This window comes from Lepidothrix coronata, unplaced genomic scaffold (assembly GCF_001604755.1).
Source record: "Lepidothrix coronata isolate B3197 unplaced genomic scaffold, Lepidothrix_coronata-1.0 Scaffold30, whole genome shotgun sequence".
Lineage (NCBI taxonomy): Eukaryota > Metazoa > Chordata > Aves > Passeriformes > Pipridae > Lepidothrix > Lepidothrix coronata.
In genome coordinates this window covers 1,734,601-1,746,241 of record NW_016690210.1, presented here as the reverse complement: position 1 = coordinate 1,746,241, position 11,641 = coordinate 1,734,601, and the positions used below count along the sequence as shown (strand labels likewise).

The following is an 11,641-nucleotide window of genomic DNA, read 5'->3' as shown; positions in this document are numbered from 1 at the left end:
CAGTTGTGAAGAAAGCTTTTGAAAAAATAATAACAATTCCCTTAGTTCAGTTTCAGTTTCTAGGTCTGCCAGTGTTGTCATGTGGTGCGTGGTTGGTCAGATGAGTTTTTTAACTTTTTCTCCTTGTAAAATATTGCAGCTGGCTCCTTTAAATTAAAATGAAAAACTGATGGAAGTAAAGGCATGGTTCTTGTTTTGGCTATCAAGAGTAAAATGTCAGTCTTTCATAGGTACCACCTTTTGTGCTTACCTGTACTTTTCCATGATCTACATTCCTGCTGAGGACAAAGGACCAAGCCTGTTCTCTTCGGCCAAGAAAAACATCCATTCATTCCATCTAAATTACTGAAATGAATGGATGATAGATTGGTGCCTACTTTGCCAATAGTGATTTTCCCCCTGGCCCCTTTCCTCCCCTTAAGCTGTCCCAACTCTTTGGCACGTATTTGGGCTTTCAATTTAAACGATTCATCAAAAATAGAAAGTCACAGAGGAATAGAAACACATTTCAAAACTTCTGATGGACTCAAGATTCTTTGGTAAATACTTGTACAATGAATATCAAAATAGAGGGGGGTTGGTTTCTTTTCAACCACGAAAATATTGGAGGAACTGTCAGAACTGTCAGAATCTTTTAGCTGTGTAAAAATAGTTTATGTGTAACCTCCAAAAATCACTGTGGTGGTACAGCAGACCAGACTATCAAATAGTTGTATGTTTAAGGATGCTGCTTATCATGAAAACACTTGAAGGCATTTTAATGTTCTGTATTTTGAAAATTGGTTACAGATGCATCTTCTAGAGCTGTAATGTGCTTAGAAATCCCAGTTCAGTAATACAGGCTTGTCCAGCTTGAATCTGCTTGAACACTTTTGTTTATTGTTAATTTACTACGGAGTTGGTTTCATCATTTGTTCTACAGTGGTTCATGGTATGAGCAGTAAAACCCCTGATGTCCTGTTCTCTAAACATACATCTTTTCCCTTGATTTTACTTGGAGCTCTCTGCATGACAGGGCAGGGTGGGGGTTAAGTCCCTGCCACCTTTAAATGCTCGGTCTTGTTTGCTGAAGGAGAAAACCACAACTGGTCTCCCAGTTGAAGAAATCAAACTGAGCTCCATGGGCAGCAACACCTTTAGCCTAAAAACAAAGACCTGTGGAACTGGGAATGCAGAAGCAGTAACACTGCTTGAAGTCTTGCTGAAGTTACTGAACTGGGATTTTCATTCACAGAAGCTTTAGCTTGTACCGTAGAACGAGGTGGAAATAACACCAAGTAACTTCCAGAATACAGGAGTAGGGCTTGCTCCTAGCTTACCCCAAAGAATAGATACACGCTGAAGATGTGATTTTTTTGGTTCCTCTTAAGGCCTTGGTGATCACCTAAATGCTTGTCTAGATGGTGGGAACCAAGAACATTCTATACTACGAAGTGTGTGAAGGTCTGAGCTCGCATGCATGGAAAGACAATGAATTCTTAAGATGAGGAAAGCAAGGCATTTGGGGTAAAAAGGGAATCTTGTTTTTTTTTACTTGCCTTCACTCCTCAGGAAAATAAACATCGTTTTGTTTGATGAACTGGCTGGTTCTATCTATATCTGGCTGGTGTGTTCCTCACCTCTTCCTACTCCCCTGCAAATAACTTATGTCCTGTTGTAAAAACAAGCTGAGGTACTGAACACAAAGGGACAACTGAGTTGCTCAGTCTTGACAACCCCAAAGGCCCAGAATATTGAATCCCATCCCCCCCTTCTGAGACAATTAGGTTGTCATTTAAGATCAGGAGATCTGAGGATGTACATTTTTGGGGTACTAATATTTAGGTCAGTGTGAGCTGGATCCTGACAACCAGTGGTACCTACACTGCTGGTTTGGGTTGGGAGGACTGGATTTGTCAACTGACACAACTAACACTGTGACATATCCTGTGCAGTTGTGTGAAGGATGCCAGAGGGAATCACTTTGCTTTTTTATGTTTTGCCATCTTCATGATTTTGATAGCTATGCATTTGAATAGTAGATGAAATCTCTACAGAATATTATTACACAGAAGACTTCTTGTGTTCTGCCTTCCAGTTTAATTGTGTCAGAACAATAGCTTGGAAACAACCTGTGAAAATACTTTTTCCTTTTCGTCCCTTTTCTCATACTTTTTTGTTTCTGGATGTTCTGTACAGCAAAGACGGCATGGTATTTATTTTATGAGGACTAAGAGATGAAGGCTGGTTTTTCCTTTCTGAAGAATTTTTCTGCCCATAGTTGAACCTTTCTAATCTATGTTTGTGGCTTGTTTTGCTGTATGGTGTTTGACCTTTTCATTTGCCTCAGTGGAGACAGCCTACATCCTTCCTAACCAAGATTTGCCTTGGCTTTAGTGTGAATTTTGACCAAGTAAATAGGACAAGAATTAAATTTCTCTTTGTAGATTAAAGCAATAAAACTGCCTAATATCTCCAGTGTGAATACAAGCCAGGTAACTTTTAAAAAGTGACTGAGGTCACTTTCAGAGTCACTTTGAAGAGGAGGGGGGCCTTCATCCCTAGATCATTGCTATTTCATCCCATTCACTCCAGGAAGAAATGACAGTCATTTCACTCCTATCAATATATGAAATTTGTGAATCTGAGCTGGCAGGAAGGAAGAGGAATGCCAGAGTGGAAAAAAGTTCATTTTAAAAGCAAATCACCTTTGGCAAACTTCTTCAGCTTAATGGACGGGCATAGTGCAGGCATAAATACTGGGCTTTATTTTTATGCTGTCAGATTTTCTTTTTTCCCTGCTCTTTCTTTGGGAGAGAAGTTGGGGCTCCAGGCCATATATAGACTAGTTACTGTCTTGCTCTTGAGAGGACTTGGCTCACAGCACTGCTTCTTTTGAGGAAATTGCCTGGTAATGACACCAGTTTTGGGGATCAGTGAAATTTTACAGCCTTTCCTGGTACTGCATCTCCTCCCTGGTTCTAGGTGGTTTTCAAGTGAAAGCTTTCTGCTGTGTATTTCTTGTAAAGTTTTGGTGTTCTCGATGTGCAGAGTATCATAGGAAAAAGCAAAAGTCGACAACATAAAATGCTACCAAATGTGGATGGGGAAGCAAAATAAGAATTTTGCTCTTCTATCACCTTTTTCAGCTTTGGTAGCTCTTGGTTACAAGGAGCAAGAGCTCTATCCAAGGTGAGAGCTGCCTGGGTTTTTCACTTCAGTTTATTGCAGGTTTTGAATTGTAGAGCTGAAGTTTGAGACAAGTGCTTATCCTGGTACAGAATTAAGTATGCCATAGCTCCAGGCGAAGGCATTCCTGCTGTGAGTGGGAACAGCTGACCTCATGCTTTGACCTCCACAGGATCTAAGTGGATTTATTCATGTGTTTAAAGTCAGCATATGCTTCTGTACATTGCTAAGCCACAGCCTTGGTGACAAACAACTCCAGATTAATTATATAACAAGGGTGATTGCTTTAAGTTAAGGGTGAATAATACCACTTCACTCAGGATATCCAAACTGCTACTATGCAAGGTGCTGGCATGGTGTGAAAATTACTGGGAAGGATGGATCTGGAGTCTTTCCAGTACTATAACTCTGTATTTCCCAATAATGTATTCTGCTCTGATATTCCAGGGGGGGTAAAACATTTTTTTTCTAGCATCAAGTTGTGATAGTCACTTCTTCTGTGGTGTTTGTTTCTTTTTTATTTTGTGTACACGAATTTAAGTTGGTGCAATTAAGAAATATACGATGTACAGATTTATTATATCATTAAAAAAAAACCCGAGAAGAGGATTTTTTTAAAGAAGTAACTCTTGCTGTACATACAATAAAAGCCTATTGTCTCTGTGTAGTGTGCTGTCCTACATACCCAGCCAGCCAAGCATAACAGATGGATTTCTACCCTCCTTCACTCATTTGACCTGTTGCTTAACACAGTCCATTTACCTGTCTGTTCAGGAGCAGAGTTCTCTACCTGCCCTGTGCTGACACTGTGGGTTGTTTCTGATAACCCTGTCCTATCAGGTGGCCCCTTGTTGCCTGAGAAATCACCTGAAACATGGATTGGGTGGGAATTTAATGGCAGGAAGGAATTGTGGAACTTGTTGTAGTTACTTATTATTCTTTCTATCAGTTATGTTGTAATACCCTGAATTGGGGGGCAAAGGGGAAGGAGTGTTAAGGCCTTGATCCTGTGGAGAAGATGCCAGTACTAAAATAGAACAGCCTGGGAAATGAGGTTCTCTTGCAATTATTTTATTTTAAATGTTATGTTATAAATCAGTGCTGCCACAAAGCCCTACCAGACCTGGGGGGGGACACACACACACACACAGCAAAACTAAAACAACAGAACACACAGCCAACCAAAAAGATAATAGGCATTCACATGAAAATAGCCACAACAGTGTTTCTATTTCCCTTCCAAAAGTGAGTGCTGTCCCTTCTTTTACAAGGAAATATTATGTTTCCTTACTCGGGGTTACTGCTCACATTTACGTGCCTGTTTATGTCACTGCTTTGCTGAAAGTTCCTAATAGTCTCCCAACTTTTTCCTTTTCCTTCCTGCTCTAATCAGGGGAGAGGTTTTATACTTTGTGTGATGCCATTTCTGTACATTAGCAAAAGTGACAAGGCCTATCAGAGGGAGAGCAGGAATGGATGTAGCACTGTCTGGCACCACACCCTTCCCTTAAGTTCATCGTTCTTAAACAATGAATGTTTTTATTATCTCTCTATCCAAGCCAGCTAGTGTAAGGTGCAAGTTCACAGTCTGATGGTAACCCTGAAAAAAAAAAAAATTTAGACCTACAGGATCCAGACTCACATGCATTCTAAACATACAGATAACTATTCTGAATTATTTTATACTTATTCCAACAAAGTGAATGCACTGCAAGTAGGATAACCACCCTTGTGTACTGGATGCTGGAAAAAACTAGGCAGAGGTCCATGTGAGTATACACTGAGATGAACAGGGAAAATAAATTAAAGCAGACTATACAAAGCTAAAGGCCAGTCAGCTTCGGTCTTTGAAAAGGCAAATGACTTTTACCTGCAGTTAGATCCTTGAAAAACCTCCCCTCACTGCTCTTGTGCTCATTGAAAACTTCTGGTGAAGGAATAAATGGTTCCCCCTCCCAAAATTAGCACTGTCTTGCCAAGAACAATGTTTTCAAAATTCAAATGCTGCATTATTTCAGTTTACCCAAGCACCAACAAGAAGACAGTCCCAAGATGGTCGATGTCCTGGAGTGCATCAGGAAGAGCACTGCCAGCAGGTCCAGGGAAGTGATCCTGCCCCTCTGCTCAGCCCTAACGAGGCACATCTGCAGGGCTGTGTCCAGTCTGGGCTGCTCAGGACAGGAGAGACATGGAGATCTTGGAGCAGGTCCAGAGGAAGATGCTGAAGGGACTGGAGCATATCTGGGAGCAGGAAAGGCTGAGGGAGCTGGGGCTGTCCAGCCTCCAGAGCAGACACTGAGAGGGGACCTCCCCCAGGTCTGGAGGGTCTGCAGGGAGGGGGCAGAGGATGGACCAGGCTCTGCTTGGGGGGGCCCAGCAATGGCACAAGAGGAACGGGCAGGAACTGATGCCCAGGAAGTTCCACTTGGACATGAGGAAGAACTTCTTTGCTGTGCAGTGACCCAGCACTGAACAGATTGCCCAGAGAGGGTGTGGAGTCTCCCTCACTGGGGATATTCCAGAACTGTCTGGACACAATCCTGTACCATGTGCTCTGGGATGACCCTGCTGGAGCAGGGAGGTTGGACCAGATGACCCACTGTGGTCCCTTCCCTCACCCATCCTGTGATTCTGTGAATACTCTCTACACATCCCTTTTGAAACTGGGTACTTGTTGCGCAGAAGGGTTCACGGGATGGGTAAGGTGAGAAGCAAGAAAGGCCCCGGCCTTTGCCAACTGTTAAAAGATGTAGCCAGACATGAAAAGAGCACATCCCCTAGAGAGGACAGAGCTGGTGCCTGCTTTCTATCACCTTTAAATCTGAAGCCGTGCTCTGACTGTGAACCAGTCACACCACAGCGGCACGGCTGCGTAAGGCTTTGAGGGGACTCTGATGCAGGTAACACTTCTTGCAAGAGCTAAAAACTGGGGGCACCTTCCTCGAACACAAAAAGCCTGAGTAGTTCTTTCCGTGGCCACCTCCTCTGAGGGGGTTCTTGGCTGCACAGAGACACTTCACATGGGGAGTGGTGAAGTACCCTGAACTGAAGGTTTAAGCCCCCTGGGGGAAGAAGAGCACCCTTTGTTTCCTGGGCACCAAGCCTCTGTGGTGGCCCATTATATAAAAATATAGGCATTGCTGCTTAGGTTTCTGAGTGATGTGTGTCTGCAGTGTCTGCTGTCAGGCACAGCAGGGCTGGGCCCTGATAGACCCTGCTAACACCAAACTGACGAGAGACATAGGAATCATAGAATGAATTAGGTTGGAGAAGACCTCTGAGATCATCAAGTCCAACACCACAATGTCAATTAGACACTGAGTGCCATGTCCAGTTTTTCCTTAGACAGCTCCAGGGACGGTGACTCCACCACCTCCCTGGGCAGCCCATTCCAATGTTTAATAACCCGTTCTGTGAAGAAATTCTTCTTAATGTCCAATCTAAACCTCCCCTGCCGTAGCTCAAGGCTATGTCCTCTCATCCTGGCGCACTGAACCTCTACGAGGCTTGGGATCAGAGGCACAGGTGCTCAGGTGCATGGCCAGGGCTTGGCTTTGGAAACACAAGGCACGTCCAGAAAGGGCAACGAAGCTGGTGAAGGGTTTGGAACACAAGCCTGATGAGGAGTGGCTGAGGGAGCTGGGGGTGTTAAGCCTGGAGAAAAGGAGGCTTGGGAGGGACCTTCTTGCTCTCTACAACTCCCTGACAGGAGGTTGTAGCCAGCTGGAGGTCGGGCTCTTCTCACAAGCAACCAGCAACAGGATTAAAGGAAATAATCTTAAACTGTGCCAGGGGACGTTTAGGTTGGACACTAGGAAGAATTTCTTTACATAAAGGGTGATTAGACATTGGAATGGGCTGCCCAGGGAGGTGGTGGAGTCCCCATCCCTGGAGGGACTGGACATGTCAGTGCCCTGGTCTAGTTGACACGGTGGCGTTCGGTCACAGGTTGGACTCGATGGCTTCAGAGGCCTTTTCCAACCTGTCATTAACTCCGTGATCCCCTTCGAACGCTCCGGGACGCCTCCAGCCAGCACTTCCCAGGAGGAGAAGGGAAACTCGGTGCGAAGCGGGTGCTCTGCCACGCTCAGCGCAGCCACAGGAGCCGGGGGAGCCTCCCGGGGAAGGGCTGCGGGGTCTCGGGTGCGGTGCTCTCCCGGGAAGGGCTCCGGGTGGTGGAGGGGAGGCATCCCGAGCCAGGGCGGTGAAGGGACATGGACAGGGACGGGGATAAGGGCAGGGACGGGGATAAGGGCAGGGACAGGGATAAGGCACAGGGACGGGGACAGCGCCGCCGCCCCCCGCACTACACTTCCCGCCCTGCTCCGCGCCCCGGCCCCGCCGCCTTCCGCTGGCGCGTGGTTTCCGGAGCGGATCGGAACCCGGAGCGCGGATCCGATCCGGGTCTGGCCATTGCCGGGGCAGGTAACGCCGGTCCCCCCGCGCTCCTCCCGCCCGCACCCCGCGCCCTCCCCCGGGGCACCCCCCGCCCGGGACCCCCCGCGCCCGCCCCGCCGCGGCTCCTCCCGCCGCCCCCCACGCCGCGCGGCGGGGCCGGGGCGGGCGCGGCGGCGGCTCCGAGCGGCTCCCGGGGCGGCGGCGGCTGCGGCCCCGCCGCCTCCTCCTCCCCGTCCTCGTCCTCCTCCGCCGCCGCCGCCTCCTCCAGGCCGCCTGTTCTTTGTTACAGCGGCCGGGAGGGCGGTAGCGAAGGGGGCGAGGCGGGTCCGAGGCAAAACCCGGCGGAGCCGCTCCCGGATCGCGGGCCCCGGGCGGGCTCCGGGAGGGGGTGGAGGCGGCGCGGTCCCGCCGGGGCGGCGGGGCGCGGGTGGGGTGTCCGCGGGGGATCGGCCCGCGGAGGGAGAGGGACCCGTCGGGGCCACGGAGGTGCGGGGCCGGGAGCGGGGAAGCGCCTCGGCTTGGCCGCAGGGGGTCGGGAATGGATTGGGAGGGTGGGGGCGGGCAGGGGGGGAGGATCCATGTGTGATCCGAAGGGAATGGGGGAGGAAAAGGAAGAGGCAGGTGTAGCGATGCTGATCCTGCCCCGGTGGGAGAAGGTGCGGCGGGAGCCCGAGGAGACAAAAGGAGGGAAAGCCGCGGACTGCGGCGCTTCGCACACGTGAATTTTCTGCAATACGCTCGTTTTCATTAAACTTTGCATATACTTCATGCACATGGTGATGGGGAGCGCTGGGAAGGGCGGGTGGCGCCGACTCTCCCAGCCGGTGTGTTACTCCGTGTCGCCCCCCGACTGGTGTAGGAATCGCCCCCTCTCCTCCTCCTCGACAAGAAATGATAGAATGGCCATAATTTTGCGGGAATGCAAGGCCTCTCTGTAGTTTGCCAGATGTTCTGCAATTACTTTGAGCAGTAGCATGAACAAGTTCGACTACATCATGAGCAAAACTGCATTTTTAAGTGCCTTCTTGCACACGTGCATCTGCAGCACCCACCCACTTGTGCTTTCAAATTATTTATTCACACTTACTAGAAGCCCATTCTCAAACCAATGGAAAACTGAAGAAAGGCAAACTTTAATTTTAGCTTGTTGGTCATTAAGTTCAAACACAGATTTTTAGGCGTTGGATTTATTTTTTAGTTATTCTTGCTTATTTTTTTTTAATCCATTTGCAAGATCGGAATTACTCAGCTTACCACTGGAGCCTGATTTCTTCCTTCAGCAGTTTATTAGGGGAAAGTGTGTTTTTGCATCAGTTCTTACATTTTTGGATCCTTTATGGCACGAGTGGTTCCATCACAGTAACTCACATGTCATGCTCTGCACACAGGTACCTGTGATGCTGCAGCCCCTCAGTTGTCTTCATTTGGGTTCCCTCAAGTTCCAAATATGTTTGGAGGCCCGTGTGGCAGCTGGAATTTTTGCATGTAGCTGTGTGCTCTACTCTCGGGCACAAAGTCACCCATTTAATTATACAAGCAGAAAAAAAATGTGGTTTTCTGCTCTTTTACTGCCATCAGAATTAGGCCTTGTACCAGGTCTTATTTCTTCCGTGTTGCTTTTCACCTGATTATTCACTGCTAATGATCGCTCTCTGTTTCATATAAAAAATACCTGGAATTCCAAGAAGCTTTGATTATCTCTGCAAGACAAGAGCAGAATTATAGGCAGTGGGATGAGTGACTTAATGGAGTATTTTTCTGGTACAAATGCTTGAAAAGAAAAAAAAAAAAATCAGACATGGCCCAGAGCAACAGCAGAAAGAGGGTAACAAAATTCTGAAGCCTGTCTTCAGTGCCATCATGTGAGCCCACGTGGAACATCGTGACTCTGTTTACCAGCTGGAGCGGGTGGCACGGTGTCATTTATCTCAAAAACTCTTGGGGAAATACATGTGAGAGGAGGAGTTTTGAAGCCCATGGGTGAGTAGTGTGAGTCTGTAAATCCGAATTTTGAAGCAGATAGGGGTGTTTGTTTCAGAGCCCAGCGGGTCGTCGTGCCGGGTGCGGGAACGGTGGGTGACGGATCAGAAATCCTGCGACGTGCAAAACAAAAATCTTTGCTGCAGAGATGAAAACTGCGCTAATGCAGGTGATAACTGAGGTGTGGTGTCCTTACCCACTGCGTGAGGGACCTCTGAGGGACCTTCACGCTTTCTCCCCATCACCTTGAACAACATTGATGCTACTGTGATTTCTCCGCCCCTTTGTTGCTATTCTCATCTGACGGGCCCTGGAACAAGACTGATGTTGCTGCTCCTGTAACAACACATGTCCTCAATTTGCTGTTTGTCAAGGATGCAACACAGGAACATCCTGGAGGGGGAATGCCTTTGCTGAGCAGGTCACACAGCAGCATTGCTGGTGTGGCTGCACTGCATCCCCCCCCGAACCATTGACCGAGGACGTTATTTGTTAATTCAGCCATATTTAGGATGAAAGTCTTGTCAGGACATCAACTATCTAAAAATAGTACACCTTTGTACACCTCTTGAAATAGTGCAAAGCATCCACATAAAGTCTTGGTTAAAAAGCAAACCCATTTTTTACATCAGCTTACAATGCACTTTCTTGTGGCTGGTTTTGCACCGTTGTAGTTTGGATTTCCCTAAATACCTGTTGCATTGTTTGCTGTGCTTTCAGGGTAAGAGCTTTTGGGGAAATTTCCTGAATTTGCTGTTGTGCTCAGCACTGGGCTTTTATATAAATGTTTGTTATGTTATATGAGCTTAGTCCCCAAAAGCTGTAGCCAAAAAAGGCCCAGCTTTGTGCCACAGGTAGGCAGTGTTGCCCCCTTCCCAGGGCAGCGGGTGTTAGGAGGGATCCTGGAGTTGGCAGGTGGAGTTGGGCAGGGCAGAGCTTGGGACAGACCATGGGGGAAAGTCAGGCTGCCCATACTCCATGACCAAAATTCCCCTTAGGCTGTTGCCCAGATAGCTGAGTAACCGGATGCCTCCTGCCATGACCAAGAGCCACAGTGACCAGGTGTCCCTTTGTATTTCCATCAGTTGTGATGGCTTTCCACCCAGTGCATCTCTGTGTGGGCATGGAGCCCTTTGCTAACTGGGAGTTGTTTATGAAGGAACCTGTTTGCTGCTTCTGTTGGAGGCTGGAGGTGGAGCAGGGTGTGGGTGCAGCTGGAATCAGACATTGCTCCCAGGCTTTAGCAGCACAGTTGGCACAAGTGTGGAATCCTTCCTGAAGCAGTGAAAAGGATTGTGTGGGACTTGTGCTGAGAGGTACCTGTGCAGAAGTAGCTGCTGCTCTGGGCTCCAACCTGAGGCCTATTTCCACAGCCCAGCCAGGCAGAGCACATGGAGCATCAGTCTTCAAGAGTAAACTCCTAATGGAGAGTCGTGCTCCTGCCCTGATCCTGAGTAATGACTGTTCTTGTGCATATCTTTGGCTTGGCTTTTGTTGCAGTAGTAGCAAATGCTTTATCTGTTTTCAAACAGGGCTCTGCTAGTTTGGTGTGTCATGTTTCCTCTCCTCTTGTCCTCCTCCCTCTCACAGGTTCTCTCTTTCTCCTTCCTATTCTCTTCTTGACCGATACACTTTCTGTTTCTAGAGCCTCATCTCTCTTAGACTTGGGTCACGATCTTCATGTTGCTTTACCTCTTACTGGGTTATTGGGAAAATTGCTTGTTTGAAGAGGAGAGCCTTTTCATGGTTAGAAAAGGGAGAACTATCTGCTGTTGTGATCTTAGCCATAAATAATCAGACTTTTTGCCATAATTTAATCATTGAGGAGCATTAGATAGTGTTCATGCAAGTCTTTAATATAGGCCGACAAAAATGAAATGAATGTAGATTATCCTTATTTAACCATGAAAGCAAATTGGTGAGTTACCATTTCATGGAAGGCCAGTGTCAGAGATGGGATTTGTTTTCCCAGGTTTTCTGATCCTCATTACCTCAATATACCTTAGCCTTTAGAACAGATCTGTGACTTTACCTGCAGTTTTTAGGTTCTTAGGATTATTGTGTTTATTAAATAAGCAATCTGCCTTTCAGAGAT

At 47.3% G+C, this 11,641-nt stretch overlaps 1 protein-coding gene across 5 annotated transcripts in view; it reads left to right on the top strand.

Annotated features, from left to right (window-relative positions):
* Positions 1–7,525: 7,525 nt before the first annotated feature.
* The window catches only part of PRDM15 (PR/SET domain 15), a 36,083-nt gene continuing 31,967 nt past the window's right edge, over positions 7,526–11,641 (top strand). For 4 of the 5 annotated variants that reach the window (XM_017811009.1, XM_017811007.1, XM_017811008.1 and 1 more), the window contains exon 1: positions 7,526–7,593. The gene's annotated coding sequence lies outside the window, so the exon portion shown is untranslated. Of the gene's footprint in view, positions 7,594–8,157; positions 9,716–11,641 lie in introns of those variants that run through there. The other variant, XM_017811005.1, reaches the window with a different exon arrangement.